The 19,158-nt window shown below is 41.6% G+C and overlaps 1 protein-coding gene and 1 pseudogene across 3 annotated transcripts in view; both read left to right on the forward strand.

Moving 5' to 3' along the window:
- Positions 1-19,158, forward strand: part of GRM7 (glutamate metabotropic receptor 7) — a 931,188-nt gene that overhangs the window by 698,825 nt on the left and 213,205 nt on the right. The gene's annotated exons all lie outside the window — the stretch shown is intronic.
- LOC130038010 (uncharacterized) lies at positions 13,417-13,554 on the forward strand (annotated as a pseudogene).

Below are 19,158 nucleotides of genomic sequence, written 5' to 3' on the forward strand. Positions count from 1 at the left end.
TCTCTCCCTTTGGGTGTTATGGTTTGTAACACAGGTACTAAGAGCATCACACAGTCTTTTTTTTAAATTATATTTAAAAAAATTTTATTTTATAAGGTAGTTCACAATATTCGATCACATTCAATTTTCAAACACCATTCCCACCACCAGTACACTTTCCCACCACCAGATTTGGGATGTTTCCATCCCAAGCCCCAAGCCCTGTCCCAAAGCACAACCAAAATAATATATTTTGTATTGTTTGTTATGAAAAACTGCTGAAAATGCTACACAAAAGTATCCATAGAGGAAACAGTGTGAAAATTATTCCATTTTGGCAGGGACCATTAAGACATTCTTTAGGATATCACTAACATGTTGTTAAAGGTTGAGTGACGTGAGGTTTTGTATATATATCTGAAAATATGTATATGAATACCCAGGTCCCCCATTTTCCAGCTTGGCAGCCACACCCACAAACTGCCCCAGTGCCACGTAATCCCATCAATAGCCAAGATCCAGAGACTATGAAACAAAGCTCCCAGCAGGGCACAGCTGCATTTGCAGAAGCGCAACCTCTTATAGTCTAAGCCACTGATGTACCTAAAGCAGCACACATGTGTTTGGTTTTAACATACTTGCTTGTATTCTCTTATATACATTCTCTGTTCCTTTTGGAGATCCTGGCAAGTTACTGAGAGTATCCTACCCACATGGCAGAGCCTGGGAAGCTCCCCGTGGCATATTTGATAAACCAAAAACAGTAACAATAACGGGTCTCATTCCCCTGACCCTGAAAGAACCTCCAATACAGCACCATTGGGGAGGAGGAGTAAGGAGAGGCTGCTAAAATCTCAGGGCTGGGACAAACAGAGATGTTACTGGCGCCCACTTGAGCAAATTGATGAACAACAGGAAGACAGTGATACAGTGATACAGTGATACAGTGTTGTATATTTGCATCTATATGCATATATATGTATATCCCTCTATGATGGGTTGCCTACTATTTGAACCCCATCAAATGTGGTGTGGTACTCTTAGAGAAAGGGTGGGGAGTGTCTTATTATGTGTCCTTGGTCCAGGAATAGGTTCACTCCTGCGTGAGGCTCAGTCCGAGCATGTGGAGAGCGGCTCTGAGCATGGCGACAGTTGGGTTCTGGAGTTTGTCGGCTGCCAGACCTGGGTTCCTTAGGGTAGGGAGGGGTCTCACTTGCCCCCGTCTGAGACGCCCTAAGTGGAACAGCCTGGCGCGGGGTCCAGTGGAATGGTTTTGGTAGGCATCATGTTGCTCCCTTCCAGGAGAAAAAACCGCCGGCATCACAGTCTTAAGGGACCAACCAAGCAAGTTTCTGATCCTGTGGATTGTAGCATTTGAGTGTACAAGGACTGCAGGGAGCAGGGAGATGGATGGGGCAGGTGCTTCCCCAGAAAGCAGCCAGGACCCTGAGGCAGGTGGGGAACTTGGTGGGGGAAGTCAGGGCCTTGGCTAGAGGTGAGGATTGCCTGCACAGGGATGACAAGAGGTCAGGCATGCTGATCTGGGGACAGAGTAGACTGCGCAACAGAGACAGACGGCAGGACAAGCAGAGCTCTGCCGGGCATTGGCTAGAACACCACAGAGAGTGAGCCAGAGGGAGAGATGATGTGAACTGGGGTAAGGCCACTAAGTCTGGCACCTTGAAGAGTCTGGGTTCCCTCCACCCCCAAAGCAGTGGGAGAACACTGATGACACCTCGCAGAGAAGAGATGCCGTATCTGTGATTATACGCCATATCTGAGTTATATCTGTGGTTTGGAGACTAAGGTAAGGGCCGGTAATGATGGCAGCTGGGGACAAAGGCCAGGGGTTGGCGTCTCAATAATTCCCTCAACAGATGGATGGGAAAAAGGTTGATGGATGGAGAGATTAGAGTTCCCTCTATTTCCCTCACCTCCCTCCTTCTCTCTCCCTTTCTTTCTCCCCCTCTCTCTCATTTTCTCTCTCCCTCTTTCTCTCTCTGAATACTTAAGGATATGAAGTATCTGCATACATATTTCTGTATGTATATATAGGCACACATATGAATGTATTCAAATTATATATGGACTTCTATGCTGTTATTTGGGGATGTTACGAAACACACCTAATTGCCATTATAAATTCTGTTAAAAGAGGAAGAAAACATTTAAAATAAGTTATCACTTTAGGAGAAAAAAATTTCTCACTAGAACCTTACTATATAAAGCTCTGTTAATATTTTAGTGAGTGTAGTAAAATTGAATATGCTTCATTGTGTTTCTAAAAAAATTAGCTTAACACCTTCTCATACTCAACTTCAGAGATCTGGTTCTAAAATAAGTTTATTTCCAGAAGTGCTTGGAGTAATTATCACAACTGGGAAGGCACCCTCCAAAAGAACGGTGTTAAATAAAAATGAGACATGCAGTAAGGCAGCACGTTGCAAGTCTGAACAAGACAGCTTCTTTCCTCCAGTCTGCCAAGATATTTCAGGCATCACTGCTGTCGGGGAAAACTTTATCAGATCTCATATGATCTGACTATTCTATACCTCTGTTGGCTGGAGAAGGGGCAAGAGAAGTGAGGGCTAACAGTCTTAATGTTCTCTCATGCCAGGGATAATGATATTCTCTTCAGCCCACACTTCCTTTGGAACCCACTTGCTCTTGGTGAAGATTCATTTTCATTGGTCACCTCAGTGCCCTCTAAGCGGCTGCTCGTGGCACGGGCAAGTGTGTTTCTTCAGTGCCTGGAGCTGTAAGAATCACAGAATGGAGATGATCAAAGGGAAGAGGGGGCCTTCCCAGGCAGCCAGCCCGACCTACCCTCCACACATCCTTCATCTAGTTCTGGGCCATGCAGAGGCGTCATGAAGAATAACCCCCATATTTTCAGATGACAGACATCTGTATTATTTCTGTATCTGCTTCTTGTCATCATCTATTGGAGATTTCTAATGAGAGGGAGCCCCCAAACCTTGTAGATGGACGGGGGTGGGAGGTTCCCCTTTCGTATTCATGTTTTTGTTTATAGACTGTCTGCTGTGAATCCACAGGGCTGGCATCTCATTTTTGACATTTAACATAGGCAGGGTGGTGGGGTTGAGAGGGGCTGATGTCTGGGCGCTCTCTCACACCCTGATCCATGATGATTTGGAGGGGTGTTAGATAGCAGGCTGTATGCTATGTTTCAGAGAGATCCCTGTCACCAAGAACTGGGGCTGCCTTGCAGACCTGGGCCAGCAGCCGTGAGAATCAGGTTCAGCCAGTATCACAGAATCGCCTAATGAACCCAGCAGGGGATCCAACCCCTCTGGTCCCACTAGGGGAGACCCATCCCAGTTACACTGTGGCTTGTAGAGGTTTACGAGACTGAGCCAGAGAAAATGCCAGCTATGTCCAGGCCCAGAATATGTGAGAATCGCAGTGTTCATCATGTTCATCATCATCAGCAAGTGAACAGGTAGGCAGTGGTAGAGAAAGGAGGTAGGCCTCCATCCCTTGATTCAACACTCTCCATTTCCTTGGTTTCAAAAGTTCCCATTATTTACAATACTGTTCATGACAGGATTGAATTGCACCCAGGACCCCTACACTCTCCACCTGAGGTCTTCATTACCTCCACCATTGTCTCAGGGTACCCCCTCCAGCCCTCTCACCTTCCACCATCTCCCTGCCAAGGTAGACTCAGTTCTGTAGGCCAGTTCTCAGGTTCTGTTGCCTTTCAGTATTTACCCCTACTGTTCTTCTTTATATCCCATGTACGGAAATGGTCATTCTATATCTACCTCCTTACTTCACTCACTATGACATCCTCCAGCTACATCTAAGTAATAGCAAATCACATGCTTTCATCTTTTTTCTAGCTGAGTAGTATGCTATTGTATATATGTAAACCACAGTTTCTTTATCTAGTCATCTATTTGTTTTTTGTGGAGGGGGAGCCACAGGGGTGGAAGGGTTGAGCCACACCTGGCATGCTCAGGGCTTACTCCTGGCTTTGCATTCAGGGATCACTCCAGGTGGGGCTCAGGGACCATATGGGATGTTGGGGACTGAACCCAGGTTGGCTGCATGCAAGACATGTACCTGCTGTACTAGCATTCCAGCCCTCCAGTTACCTGTTCTTAAATGCTTGGACTGTTTCCAGACTTTGGCTACTGTGAATAGTACAGCAGTAAACATAGGAACAAATGTTTTTTTCAAAATAGAGTTTTTGTGCAATTGAAGTAAATGTGAAGAGGTGAAATTACCAAAAGCCCAATTACTATTTTTTTAGAAGTACCTACATTATTTTCCAAAGTCAGTTGACATCAGCAGTGTCCAAGGGTCCCTCTCCCCGTATCCCCCCAGCAGTGGCTGAGGTTCCCTATTTCCCCAAAATCCACCAACACTGCTTGTTTCTGCTCTTTGTTTTGTGTGCCAGTGTCTGATGTGAGGTGACATCACAATGTTGCATTCCCCTGACGGTAAGTGATGCAGAGCATTTCTCCTGGTCATTTCTTGACTTCTTTGAGGAAGTTTCTATTTATCTACTCTCCCCATATTTTCCACAATGCTTAAAATAAAATGTTTCAAAAACAGATACTTGAAAGAAATGAAACACATTCTGTGTTCTAGGGAAGACACTCTTCCAGGCTGAACTTGGCTGTAACTTCAGCACTGGGGAGGCAGAGGCCACGGGCTATTCCGCAGTGGTGTATCACCCGATCCTGTGAGAGGAGCAACCCTCACAGCCCTCAGCAGGGACCTCTTCTTCCTACTCATTGAAAAAGAAAAAATTCCCTCCTTTTAAAAATGCAATGGCTTACAAAGTTGTCCATCATGCATGTTACAGTCATTCAATATTCCAACCCTAATCCTTCCACCACTGTGACCTTCCCTCCATCATTTCCCAGCCATGCCTCAAGCCTGTCCCCATAGTACACCCAAACTAAGACACACACACACACACACATCACTTTTTACCATAAATGGTTAATGGAACTATCAAAAATATTTCTGTGAAATAAAGTTTGTGAAAATTGTTACATCTCAACAAAGGGACAATACGCCCTTGTCTGAGGGTTTACTAAGCTGTTGGTGCTAGTTGAGGCTTCTGTGTTAATGCTTTTGTTAATGGAGCTTAGTTGGCTTCTGCATCACATTGCCATGCAGTTTGGTGTGCTCCTACTGGGAAGCTATTACTGTAGAGTTTGGAAATGTCACATTTATGGCTGTGCACTCCAGAAAATTCAAAATCTTTAACTGAACCATGAGCTTGCATGGCATGGGTGCTGGAAAGGGGTCGTGGCTGCCAGGGCTTCCAGAAGTAGGTGGGGTGAGGGGAGGTTACCCACTGCTACTCCTAGAAGGCCAGAAGATTTTAATAAACAAACAAACAAAAAAGTGTACCTAAAATTTTTGGCAGTTTGACATCTCTGTGGAGCTCAATCATGAGGCAATGTTTGAGAACTTCAGAGAAATGGATAAATCCCTGGATTCCTATAACCTCCAAAAGCTGAACCAAGATAATTTAGAATACCTGAACAGACCTATCACCATCAAGGAAATTAAAATGGTAATCAAAATTCTTCCCCTAAACAAAATCCCAGGCCCATATGGATTAACTAGTAAATTCTTTCAAATATTTAAAGAAGACCTACTTCCAATCCTTTTCCATCTTTACCGGGTAATTGAAGGAACATAAACACTCCCAAACAGTTTCTATGAGGCAAATATCACCCTAATACCCAAAGCAGAGATACCATGAAAGAAAGAAAGAGAGAAAGAAAGAAAGAAGGAAGGAAGGAAGGAAGGAAGGAAGGAAGGAAGGAAGGAAGGAAAGAAGGAAAGAAAGTAGAAAAGTTGCAGACTTATATCCCTGATGAACACAGATGCAAAGATTCTCAACAAAATACTCGTAAATAAACTCTAACAACTCATCAAAAAGTTTGTACACCATGACCAGGTATGATTCATCTCAAGGATGCAAGGATGGTTGAACATTCTCAAGCCAGTCAACATAATACACAGTATAAATAAATGATTAAAAGCCATATAATATCAATAGATGCAGAGAAATAATTTGATGAGATCCACCACCCATTCATGATTTAAAAAACTCAACAAAATGGGAGTTGAGGGAACCTTTCTCAATATAATTGAAGCCATCTACCACAAGCCCACAACAAGCATCATTCTCAATGGGGAAAAACTAAAGACTTTCCACTTAAGATCAGGCAAAGTCAAGGTTTTCCATTCTCAGCACTCTTGTTCAATATAGTACTGTAAGTACTTGCCACAGCAGTTAGGCAAGAAAAAGATATTAAGAGAAGACAGATAGGAAAGGAAGAAGTTAAGCTTTCATTATTTGCAGATGAAATGATACCATTCTTAGGATATCCCAAATAATATGCAAAAAGCTCCTAGAAATAATAGATTTGTATAATAAAGTAGCAGGTTACAAGATCAGTATCAAAAGTCCATGGCTTTTCAATATAAAAATAGTGAAAGAGAATAGAGAGATATTAGAAAAGCAATCCCATTCACACTTGTGCCTCAAATTCAAGTACCTCAGAATCAGTTTAACTAATGAGGTGAAGGACCTGTACAAAGAAAACTACAAAACACTACTTCAAGAAATAAAAGAGGACATTAAAAAATGGAAATGCAGTCCCTGAACATGGATTGGGAGGATTAACATTGTCAAAATGGCAATACTCTACAAAGCACTATTCAGATTCAATTCCATTCCTACAAGGCAACTCGTGATATTTTTTCAAAGAAATAGATCAAACATTCCTAAAATGCATATGAAACAACAAACATGCATGAATAGCTAAAGCAATCCTTGGGGAAAAGAAGTTGGGAGGCATCACCTTCCTCAACATCAAACTACTACAAAATGGTAGTAATTAAAACAGCATGGTATTGAAACAAAGACATACCTTCAGAACAATGGATGTCTACGATCTTACAGTCTACAGTCCTCCGCTCTACCAGCTGAGCTATCGAAGGGAGCGAATGGAATAGAGGAGAATTTCCTGACACTGACACTCAAATATGTAATCATGTAATCTTTGACAAAGGAGCAAGAAATATGAAGTGGAGCAAGAAAAGCCTTTTCAACATGAGGTACTGGAAAACTGGGCAGCCACGTGCAAAAACAAAACAAAACAAATTCACACAGACCTCTTTCTAGTGCGGGGTACAAAAGTCATCAAATTGTATGAAATACCTCAACATAGACCTCAACTAATAAGTTACATGAAGGAAAATGCGGGTAGAAACCTTCACGACAGTGAAGCTAAAGGCATTTTCAAAGATGAAGCGCCACTGACCAAATAAGTGGAAGCACAGGAAAACAAACGGAATTGCATTAAACTAAGTAGTTTCTGCACCTCAAAAGAAATAGTGACCAAGATACAAAAGCAGCACACAAATTGGAAAATTTTATTTTTCTATTACCCATCTTATAAGGGTTAATATCCAAGATATATATAGCACTGGTAGAATTTTCCAAGAAGAAAATTCCAACCACATCAAAAATGGGGAGGGGAAATGAACAGAATCTTCCCCAAAGAAGAAATACAAATGGCTGAAAGACACATAAAAATGCTCTATATCACTAATTAACAGGGAGAATGCAAATCATAACAACAATGAAATATCATCTCACACCACAGAGAGCGGCACACATCAAAAAGAGTAAGAACCAATTCAGGCATGGAAGTGGGGAGAAAGGGACTGTCCTTCATTGTTGGTGGTAAAGTGACTGTGAAAACAATAGGGAAATTGCACAAAAAGCTAGAAATTGAGCTTCCCTCTGAGCCAGCAATACCACTTCTGGGAGTATACCCTGGGGGCCCAAGAACACACAGCAAAAACTGCACTCCTATGTTTATTGCAGGACTATTCACAATAGCCAGAATCTGGAAATAACCCAAGTGCTTGAGAACAGATGACTGGTTATACAAACTATGGTATACATACATATATATATATATATATATATATATATATAAAGGGCCCTCCCGTTGATGATCAATTTGCTCAAGCGGGCCCAGTAACGTCTCCATTGGAGACTTTGTTGTTACTGTGTTTGGCATATCGAATACGTCACGGGGAGCTTGCCAGGCTCTGCCGTGCGGGCGAGATACTCTCGGTAGCTTGCCGGGCTCTCTGGGAGGGGCTGAGAAATCGAACTCCGGTCGGCCATGTTGGCTGTGTGCAAGGCAAACACCCCACCGCTGTGCTATCGCTCCAGCCATTGCATATATGGTACATATATGCAATGGAATACTATGAAGCTTTTAGGGGAAAAATGAAGTCATGAAATTCACTTATAAATGAATGTATATGGTGAGTATCATGTTAAGTGAAGTGAGTTAGAAGGAGAGGGACAGACATAGAATGATTGCACTTATTTGTGGGATATGAGAAAAAACATAGTATGAGACTAATACCCAAGGACAGTAGAAACACCAGGAGGACTGGTCCATGGCTGAAAATCTGCCTCAAGTTCTGGAGAGAAGGCAGTTTGGATAGAGAAGGAACCACTATGACAATTACAGTTGGAAATTATCACTCTGAATAAGAACCGCATGCTGAAAAGTAGATTAAAGAACAAATATGATAACTTCTCAGGATATGTATTGCAAAACATAATGTTCAAAAGGAGAGAGGGAGAGAGAGAGAAAGAGAGAGAGAGAGGAAAATTACTTGGTATAAAGGCAGGCTGGGGATGGGGCTTTGTGGGAGGGAAACTGGGGACATTGATGGTGGAAAATGTACAATGGTGGAGGGATGGATGTCGGAACATTTTATGACTGAAACCCAATTATGAACAGCTTTGTAACTGTGAATCTCATATGATTTAACACAAAACAATAAAAAGCATTAAACAGACTTGTCATTTGAACTCAGGATTTATGTCAAGTTACCCCCAATTATCAGAAAGTGCTTAAGAAAGTTTAGGAATTGGGGACTGAAAAGATAGTACACTGGTTCAGGTGCTTACCTTGCATGTGGCTGATCTGGGTTCAATCCCCAGCATCCCAGATGGTCCCCTATTTACCATCAGGAATAACTTATGAGTGAAGAACCAGGAGTAAACCCTCAGCATGGTCAGGTGTGGCCCCAACTCAAAAGGAAAGTTCAGAAATTGATGATTCTTTTAATAAATGCACTATCAGCCTTGATTTCCCAAAGGACTGTTTTGTCATGATAATTTTTGCTTTTTCATTGATTACTGAGAATTTTTTTACTTAGTAACTTCATATTGCTTGTCTCTTGGCATGAAACCAAGAGCAATTCTGATGCCATGAATAGGAAGTGAGTGGCACAAATTTTAGTTCTGTATTTGCAAACCTCACTCACCTGCAGGAATGACATGGAAAACAGTAAGGACTAGATATTCTGTTTTCCAAAAAGATGGTGTAGGAGCGAGCCACTGTAGTTTGTGGCACCATAAACTTAAGTCAGGGCATGTGTATAAATATATGTGGTAGATATAAGAAGTCCCCCATCAATCCCACAGAGATTGATCATATACTTTAGTTTGGGGGTGCTGGGGTATAAGGGAAGGAAAGGCCTCAACTGGCAGTGCCAGGGGTCATCCCTGCTGCTCTGTGATCAGGAGTGATCCTGGTGGTACTTGTTGGGTTATATATGATACTGTGAATTAAACTGGGGTGGTGATGTGTAAGGCAAGCTTACCTTACCTCAAATTATCTTTCTCTTTCTGTTTCTCTCTCTGTGTCTCTGTCTCTTTGTCTCTCTCTCTCTCTCTCTCTCTCTCTCTCTCTCTCTCTCTCTCTCTCTCTCTCGTTCCTATTTTTATTTTATTTTTTTTGAGAATTCAGCAACTATGTCAAATGGGAATTTTCTTCAACTGACCGTAATCTAAATTATGTCTCACTTTGCTTCCAAGAAATACAAGGAAAAGATTGTGAGCTTTTTCATAAATATTGATGTATCTGATTACTGCTGTTCTCATTTTTCAAATTCCTGTTTCATTTCTGAGCGTTTAAGTTTTCTTGCATTTTAAGGATGAAAATGGTGGTAATTGTGGAGGTAAAAAGTGATGGAAGAATTAGGAGGGAACATATTTTTGTATGCATGTCCTTGAACAAACACAAATTTGGAAGCCGATTTTGGTTCTCCTTCTCCACTTTGCTTTTTATCCCATATTATAAAAACCACCCACATTAATGTCTGCATTTTTTCTCCCAGAAGAAGGTCCACAGAGCAAGCATCTGGAGTTGCAGATATGGTAGACAAATACATGAAGATGGAGAGACAAATCTTATCGTACACAAAGTAACCATAGCAAAGGAAGCAACTCTTACTCTTTACCTATTGCTGACCCCATGGGTTGATGTGATCAGTATTATATCCTTCAGCACATTTCCCAACACCTCGATGAAGTTGGTCCTAAAATCTTCCTGGTATTAAAGTGCCCACATAGATCTGTTTCCAAAATTTAACTTTGGTTCATGGTAAGAAACACAGTTTAGGGATCAGAGAGACAATACAGTAAGTTGAGCATTTGCCTTGTAGGTACCCAACCGGGGTCTGATGCTTAGCACCATATATAGTCCCCTGAGCACCACTGGGAATGATTCCTGATCCCAGAGCCAGGATTAAACTCTGAGCCATGCTGGGTGTGGCCCCATAAAAGAAACAAAGGAGAAATAGTCATAGTCCCCACACAGACACAGACATGTGGTTTTCTCCTATTTCATTTATTGAAATACATTAGTACATACTAATTTATTAGTAGATACTAACTTAGTATCTACTAATAAATTAGTAGATATTAACACCCATGCTCATTTCTTTTCCTTGTCCTCCACCAATACCAACATCTGCTCTTTTGTACTTATTTATTTATTTGGTTTTATTTTGTTTTTGATACACATCTGATGGTTCTTAGGACTTGGTCATAACTCTTTGCTCAGGGATCACTCCTGGTGGTGCTCATGGAACCATATAGGATGCCAGGAATTGAGCTCAGATCAGCCACGTGCAAGGCAAGGGACTTACCAACTGTGCTATCCATTCCAGCCCAAGGCCTCTTTGTTTACAAGATAAAATGGGCCCCTACATTTTAGCTTACATATTATTGTACTTACTTTATGAATGTATCTCAGAGTATTGACTGAAATTATCTATTAGCTCCTTCTTGCTAATAGGACCCAGAGTCAGGATTTAAACACAGATGTGTGAGTTTCACGACAATCAATTCCTCAAGAGAAAAGAGAAAAGGGATAATGTGGAAAAAACTAAAAGTGAGTTTTTGTTTTTTGATGTGTGAGTTTCACCACATGGAACATCAATTACTCAAGAGAAACGAGAGAAGGGCTAATGTGGAAAAAACTAAAAGTTTTATTCCAGTGTTATGAACCAGAAAATATAGAAGGCTTCCCATCCCCCCCCCCCCTTCCTCTCAGCATGGGACCGGAGGTTTGAGAAGGCTGGCAGAGAATGGAAATTAGGAGAAATGTACAGGCATGGCCAGGGCAGAAGGAAGTCCTGTCTTGAGGTTGTCCAGACTGGCGACCTTAGTGAGTGAATCCGAGAGGATGCTGGTCTGCTCCTTGCAGAACTCTGAAGTACATTGTCAAACAGCATCCATCTCCAGGTCTGTGTTATCATTCTCAGGATTCTTCCCAAAAGATCTAGTCTTTCTTGAGTCTCCCTGCCCATCACTGGGCCTGGTTTCATGTGGAACAGTGCTTGAGAACATCCCTTAGGTTTGGGAGATGAGGCAAAGGCCAGGGGTAAATGAAGGACTATAAGACGCATGTGTGAGGAGCAAGATGGAATGCCGCATCATGGACTTCCCCATTCTGGGTGAGGAAACTGAGGCAGACATGGTTTTAGCTGACTCGAAGGCTGAGTTTTTAGGTGACAGTGTACTCTGCTGTGCATTCCTCTAATCGTACTAGATGATCTGAAAGCACCCTGGTTGCTATATTATGTATGGTGTGTATATATTGCCCTATGATAAAATACTATATTTTAATTTATTACATAATTTAAATACTCCCTATGATGTGATCTTATTAATTAATTTACATGTATTAAATATGTCTGTGATATTAATGGAGAGAAAGATATGCTGACATTTGTCTCAGCCAGATACCCAAATGATCATACCAGAAGTTATTGATTGAGCGATAAAAACAACTTGATAGAGCTAATAAAGAGCCATATAAAATCCAGTGTGTCGAGGTTATACATACAATATAATGTAATCCAAAGTCATTGCTTCCATTCTTTCTTCAGAACCATTTCCTTCCCAATGTTTTCACCTGGGGGCACAAGTAATCACTGTGGCATGTCAGTGACCCAACACACACTCTGCATAGAAGCAGTTTGCTCCCTGTGGGTGTGGTCAAGTGCTCGCTGAGCTTTGGACCCAGATTCTGTTTAAACCGGTCTTCGACTACCAGCTGGGCTCATCCCAATATGCCTTGAAGTTCCAACTTTCCTCCGTGTAATGTTTCCTAAACAGAATGTGCCTTCTTGTGAAAATGGCTGGATTTTTCTTAGCCTGAAACTATAATGGAGGGGTCTTGTATTTTGGCATATTTATTTAATAAATTGAACCCCATGCCAATAAAAGAAGCAGTTTAGAAAGTGGTATTAATAGTTGTTGAAACTGAGTATTTTATACCTGGGGGTTCAATAGATATGTCTCAACTTTTGTTGATGTAGGAAAAACTTACTAGAAACAAAATTTACAATCACAATGTGTATCACTGTTCAATATAGAGAAAACATTCATTTATCTTCTTGATCACTGTTTCACTGTATCACTGTCATTCTGTTGTTCATCGATTGCCTCGAGCAGGTCCCAGTCTCCTTCGTTCTAGCCCTGAGATTTTAAAAAGTGCCACATTCGAGGCTCTTTAAGGGTCAGGAGAATGAGACCCAACATTGTTACTGGTTTTTGGCATATTGAGTACACCACAGGGAGTTTGCCAGACTCTGCCGTGTGGGCCGGGTACTTTTGGTAGCCTGCCAGTTTCTCCAGAGTAAGAACTAGATAATAAGATGTCGCACAGCTGCAAATGCGACCTCGCACTTCCGGGAGCAGGGTTTTATAGTCTCTGGGTCTTGGCCGTTGATGGGATTACATGACACTGGGAGCAGTTGGTGGGTATAACCCCTACATTCTGGAAGGTAGGGGATCTGGATGGAGGAGGCCCCAGTCCCAGTCCAAGCAGGCTTGGAGATCTACGCCTCGGTTCCCACACACCTGGGTTCCTCTGCTGGTTCCTTCATGTGTGAGGCTTGTCCGAACGTGTGGAGAGTGGTTTTAAGCATGGCTGTGGCTGAAACCGAAGGTCTTCAGCTGCCTGAGCTCTGCTTGGGGTGGGGAAGGAAACTCAACTCACTCTCCTTCAAGGGGCCCTGGTGAGGACAGCCAGGCACAGTGGCAGGAGACTCACATCTCCACCTTTTGGCTAAGATCAAGTGTAGTGTCTGTTCTTATCTTCTTGATAACCATGTAAAGTTTGAAAAGCTATTTTAGAAAAGAATTTACAAGTATCTTTCAATACCAAAGCAATAGGCACACTCTTATCTATTATCACTCATGACTTCTTGATATCTAAGTTTACGATATAATCTAAAACAAAAAGAAATTTTAGCACTATTCACAAAAGCCAAAATCTGGAATCAACCCAATTATCCAGGAACAGATGACTGAATAAAGAAACTGGCATTTATGCACCATGGCATACTACTCAGTTATAAGGAAAGATTAAGTCATGAAATTTGCCACTAGGTGGATAAAACTGGAGAGTACCATGCTAAGTGAGCAGAGGGATGGACACAAAATGAACTCACTAATACTTTAGATATAAAAAAAACAAACATAGTAATGACATACCAAATGGCCAAAATGAACAGAATCTGAGAACTCATCAGTATAACTGAGCTTACCATAGTGGGGAGGCTGGAGAGAGGGTGTTGGGAAGGGGACCCTGAACTAATGATGGAGAGAGGCAGACACTTTGGTGGGGGATGCAGTGTTGGAACGTTGAATGCATGAAACCCTATCATTGACAGTATTGTATGTCATGGTAACTTTATTTTTGTTTTCTTTTAAATGAAATTTCAAAGAAAGAAATTTGAAAAGGAAAGCATAGAATTTCACTGACTAGTAAAATTCTAAAACCAAACATGCTTCATTATAAATAAGCAAGCATGTCTTATCTGAGTAGAATCTGTTTTGGTGACATAAAATGTAGTGATATGGTCATGTAGACTTAATAATGCTATTATGATAGCAATATAGCTACAACTATATGAACTTCATGGGTAAGACCTACTTTTGCTTTCACTGTATTCTCAAAGTTCAGCAAATCTTGTAGCTTATTTTAGATGCCCAATTAAAATACACCAAATAACTTAGTGAATTGCAATCACGATCATCCTGTGTTCATTGATTGCCTCGAGCAGGCACCAGTAACGTCTCCTTCGGCCTAGCCCTGAGATTCTAAAAAGTGCCACATTCAAGGCTCTTTCAGGGTAAGGAGAATGAGACCCATCATTGTTACTGGTATTTAGCATATTGGGTATGCCACGGGGAGTTTGCCAGACTCTGCCGTGTGGGCAGGTTACATTCGGTAGATTGCCAGGTTGTCCAAAGCAAGAATGAGATAAGAAGATGTTGTGCTTTGGCTGCAAATGCTTCCGGGAGCTGGGTTTTATAATCTCTGGGTCTTGGCCGTTGATGGGATTACATGACACCAGAGGGGAGGGGGGGCAGTTGGTGGGTGTGACCCCCACCTACTGTAATATAGAGGATCTGGGTGGAGGATGCTCAGCCCCGATCTGAGCAGGCTTGGAGATCTCAGCCTCAGGACCCACATGCCTTTGTTCCTCTGCTGGTACCTTCATGCGTGTAGAGAGTGGTCTCAGCATGGTTGTGGCTGGTTCTGGAGGTCTTTGGCTGCTGGGACTCTGCTTGGGGCGGGGAGGGAAACTCAACCCACCCGCCTCTAAGGGGCCCCAGTCAGGACAGCCAGGCACGGGGGCAGGAGACTCTGCGCTGTTTTCTGCCAGGAGCTGGGTTTTATAGTCTCTGGGTCTTGGCCGTTGATGGGATTACACTGTGCTAGTGGGGTGCAGTTGGTGGGTGTGACCCCTGCCTGCTGGAAGATGGAGGATCTGGATGGAGGATGCTCAGCCCTGATCCGAGCAGACTTGGAGATCTCAGCCCTGGCAATCTCATAATGTGTAACTGGAATCCCATCTCAGCGCTGTGTAATCCCATCAATGGCCAAGACCCAGAGACTATAAAACCCAGCTCTCGGCAGAAAACAGTGCAGAGTCTCCTGCCCCCGTGCCTGGCTGCCCTCATCAGGGTCCCTTGGAGGGGGGTGGGTTGAGTTTCCCTCCCCACCCTGAGCAGAGCCCCAGCAGCTGAAGACCTCCGGAACCAGCCACAACCATGCTGAGACCACTCTCCACACACATGAAGGTACTGGCAGAGGAACAAAGGCATGCAGGTCCCGGGGCTGAGATCTACAACTTAGTGAATACTTCGTAAAAATATAGCATATGCAAATGAACTAGAAGGAAAATGACAAGGGCTGATTTGTTAGCATGTCAGAATACTAGATGAATGAATCATTTTGAATTTTCGAATTTTCTTTGCTTTCTTGGTTGTGTTTATCCACTAAAATATTAAAGAGCATAATTTAGATAGGATATGTAACTTACTCAGATAAATAGGCATTTGGATTTTTAATGGAATTTTCTCTGGCTCATAATTTGTATAATTTGGCATACTCTGTGTTGGTGGCATTTCCCCGATTCCCGTGAAGGAAATCCTGTGCCTGGACTTCTATTTCTCATTGATGACAGGAGGGATTTGGGTCTCCCCTTTTCACATTTCCTTACAATTTCCGTAAGGAGCAGTTGTGCCCGAGGCCCACTTCTCAAGGTTAGCAAAATATTCATGACTATGAGGTTGACGTTAGTTACAAGCAACTCTGTGTGATAATAGTACAACATTGGGCAAATTACTTTCATTCCCTGAATCCCTTTCCTCATTTGAGTAAAGACAACAATAAAAATTAAGATAAAAGTAGACAGTGCTTTGCACTTGGTAGGACTGCAGTACGTGGTTGACTGACAACAGGGTCTCACAAAGACCCCTAATTGAAAGAGCATGTTCCTCAGCCAGAAGACCCCTTTGGGTTATCCTGATCCACTGACCAGGATCCTGGCACTAAAGACAGTGCCAGGAGGAACAGAGTCATCAGAGCTACATCTCTTTATGGAGTTGACATCATGAATTACATTGATGGATGCTCTAGCATGAACCACACTTAAACACCTAGAGTAAATCCCATTTCATTGAGGTCTCTAATTCCTTTCAAAATATATTATCAGACCCCATGTGCTCATTTTTATTGAGTATTTTGTGTAACATTAATAAGATCTATTGGTTTGCAATTTTCTTTTTATTTACTTTCTTTGCCAAGTTTTGGTATCAGCATAGTAATGGCTTTATAAAATGAGTTGGAAGGTGCTTTGTGTCCATTGTGATTTCTAGAGATTGGACACAATTGGTGTTAATTTGTTATATGTTTGATAAAATTGTTCATTGAAGCCATCTGGAACTAGATATTTCTTTTATAGGAGATTTAAAATTACAGATGAAATTAATTTTCTGGCTATGGGGCTAGTCCATATTCACTGGGTTTAGATAACTGATAGTTTTCAAGGAATGCCTCTCTTTCTTCCAAATTGCTGAATCCTGGTGATATAAAGTTGCTTGTATTCAGTTACTGCTATAGTAACTGCAGAATCTGTAGCATTATAGCCTATTTAATTCCTGCTATTGGTGACTTGTATCTTCTCTTTATTTTAATCAGTTTTGCCAGAAGTTCAATTTTTTCATTTTTTTAAATTGAAGAACTGTAATTTATAAAGTTTTTGATAGTTGTGTCTTAGGCATAAAATATTTTAACATCAAACCAGTGTCCCCATATTCCCTTACCACTCCAACCCCTATGCCATCCCCACCTGTCAACTTGACAGGCACATTACAGAGTTTCGGTGGTTGAGTTTAGATCTCATGCTTTCAGTGTTGCTGTGTCTGTGTGTTGGATCTCTGGCTCTACCACTCTCCCATATCACCGGGGGGTGATGAAGCCCTGATGCCTGTTCACCCATTACTTATCATTCTCTGCTTCCCCTCTTGATTTCATTCCCTCTGAACACTGGGATCAAGGGTGATCTAAGCATACCCTTTTTACTACAGTACCTTTCCTCATCCAATATTTTATATTCCACAGATAAGTGAGATCATTATGTGTTTATCTTTCCAGAAATTCATCAATTTTATTTATTTCTTTGAGGAATACACTTTTTTTTTGCTTTTTGGGTCACACCTGGCAATGCTCAGGGGTTACTCCTGGCTCTTCACTCGGGAATCACTCCTGGCGGTGCTCAGGGGACCATATGGGATGCTGGGAATCGAACCCGGGTTGGCCTTGTGCAAGGCAGACGCTCTACCCGCTGTGCTATCACTCCAGCCCCGAGGAATACACTTTTAGAAATACACTTTTATGTAGGAATACAATCTATATTTTTCTATAGATTCTCAAATTTCTATTTCAGTAATTTCTGCTCTTGGTATATATTTTTTCCTGCTGCTAGCTTTTGGTTTATGTAGTTTTTTCTACTCCTTGAGGTTGAAAACTTTGGTTATTAACTTTAGAACTTTCCTCTTTTCTAAAGTAAATGGGTATTAAAATTTTTCCTCATGTGAGTACATAAACCGTGTCTCAAAAATTTTGATGTGTCATGATTCTGTCTACTTACAGTTATACTTATTTTTTTGACAATTCCCATTTAACCCCTGGATTTTCTAGAAGTGGGCTACTTAATTTTCACCTATTTAAATTTTCCTCTAGTGTTTCTGTCATTGTTCTCTAGTTTAATTTCTTTTGTGTTCTAGAGGAGGGCTTCTCGATCTTTTTCTATCCAGTTGTTTTTCTAGCTAAGAAGCAGAGTGGAAGCCCCCAGCTATATTTATAGATTTGCTTATAATAAACCTACTTCCTCATGCCTCAAAACTACAGATACAAATATAGACATTTCTAGGTTTTATTGGATTGATCCTTTCATGGCAAACCTTTCCCATCTTTTCATACCCATTCTGCTAATATCTGTTTTGTTTGTTTGTTTGTTTGTTTTGGAGTCACACCTGGCAATGTTCAGGGCTTAATCCTGGCTCTTTACTTAGGAACTACTCCTGGGGTGCTCAGGGAACAGTATGGGATGCTGGAGATCAAACCTGAGTTAGCCACATGCAAGACTAATTCCCTACCCACAGTATTATTGCTCTGGTCCAGTCTTTTGAGTCACCTATTTACCATCCCATCCTTTTATTTTCAGCCTGTTTTGATAGTTGAATTGGGAGTTTCTTCTAAATTGTACCAGTTTTGCTCATGTGTTTCCTATTTGGTTTGTAAGTTTCTGTCTTTATTATTCCATTTACATTTAGTGTAGTTATTGACAAGCTCTGAACTCTGCAATTTTCTTACTTGTTTTCCATTTGGGTTTTTTATTTGTTTTAGTTTTTGTGCCACACCGACTATGCTCAGGGCTTACTCCTGACTTGCAATCATCAATTGCTACTGGCAGGCTCAGGGCATGATATGGGATGCCAGGACTGGAACCCGAGTTTGCTGTGTGTAAGGCAAGTGCCCAACCCCCTACAGTACTTCTCTAGCACCTTTTGGTTTGTTGGCTTGTTTTTTGAGATTCTGTTTCTTTGTTTTATTTTTTTTCTTTGATGTGCTATTTAGGCTACTCCCTTAATATAGTATAGCATCTTTCTGTAGTTTTCATGTCTGCCTTAATAGCATCCATGGTAACAACAATAAAAATTTGACCCTGACAGTGGTGTTTGTAAACTTGACTTTCCTGTTTAGTCCATTTACCATCCCTCTTGGAAATATCACTCTCTTTGGTATATTTCATATCTGGAGGCGTGAAAATCCTTGTATCCACCAACCCACATGATTTATGAAGCTTAGAGAATTACAGACAGATATGTAGACCCAAACCTCTACACTGTCTTTTTCACTCAAGTACTTCCTTCAAATATTTACTCTCTGAAGGACTTCCTGCAGGAGATCTCCTAGAATCAGGCAGTTTTGT

The sequence above is a fragment of the Sorex fumeus genome, unplaced genomic scaffold (assembly GCF_029834395.1).
Source record: "Sorex fumeus unplaced genomic scaffold, SorFum_2.1 ptg000072l, whole genome shotgun sequence".
Taxonomy (NCBI): domain Eukaryota; kingdom Metazoa; phylum Chordata; class Mammalia; order Eulipotyphla; family Soricidae; genus Sorex; species Sorex fumeus.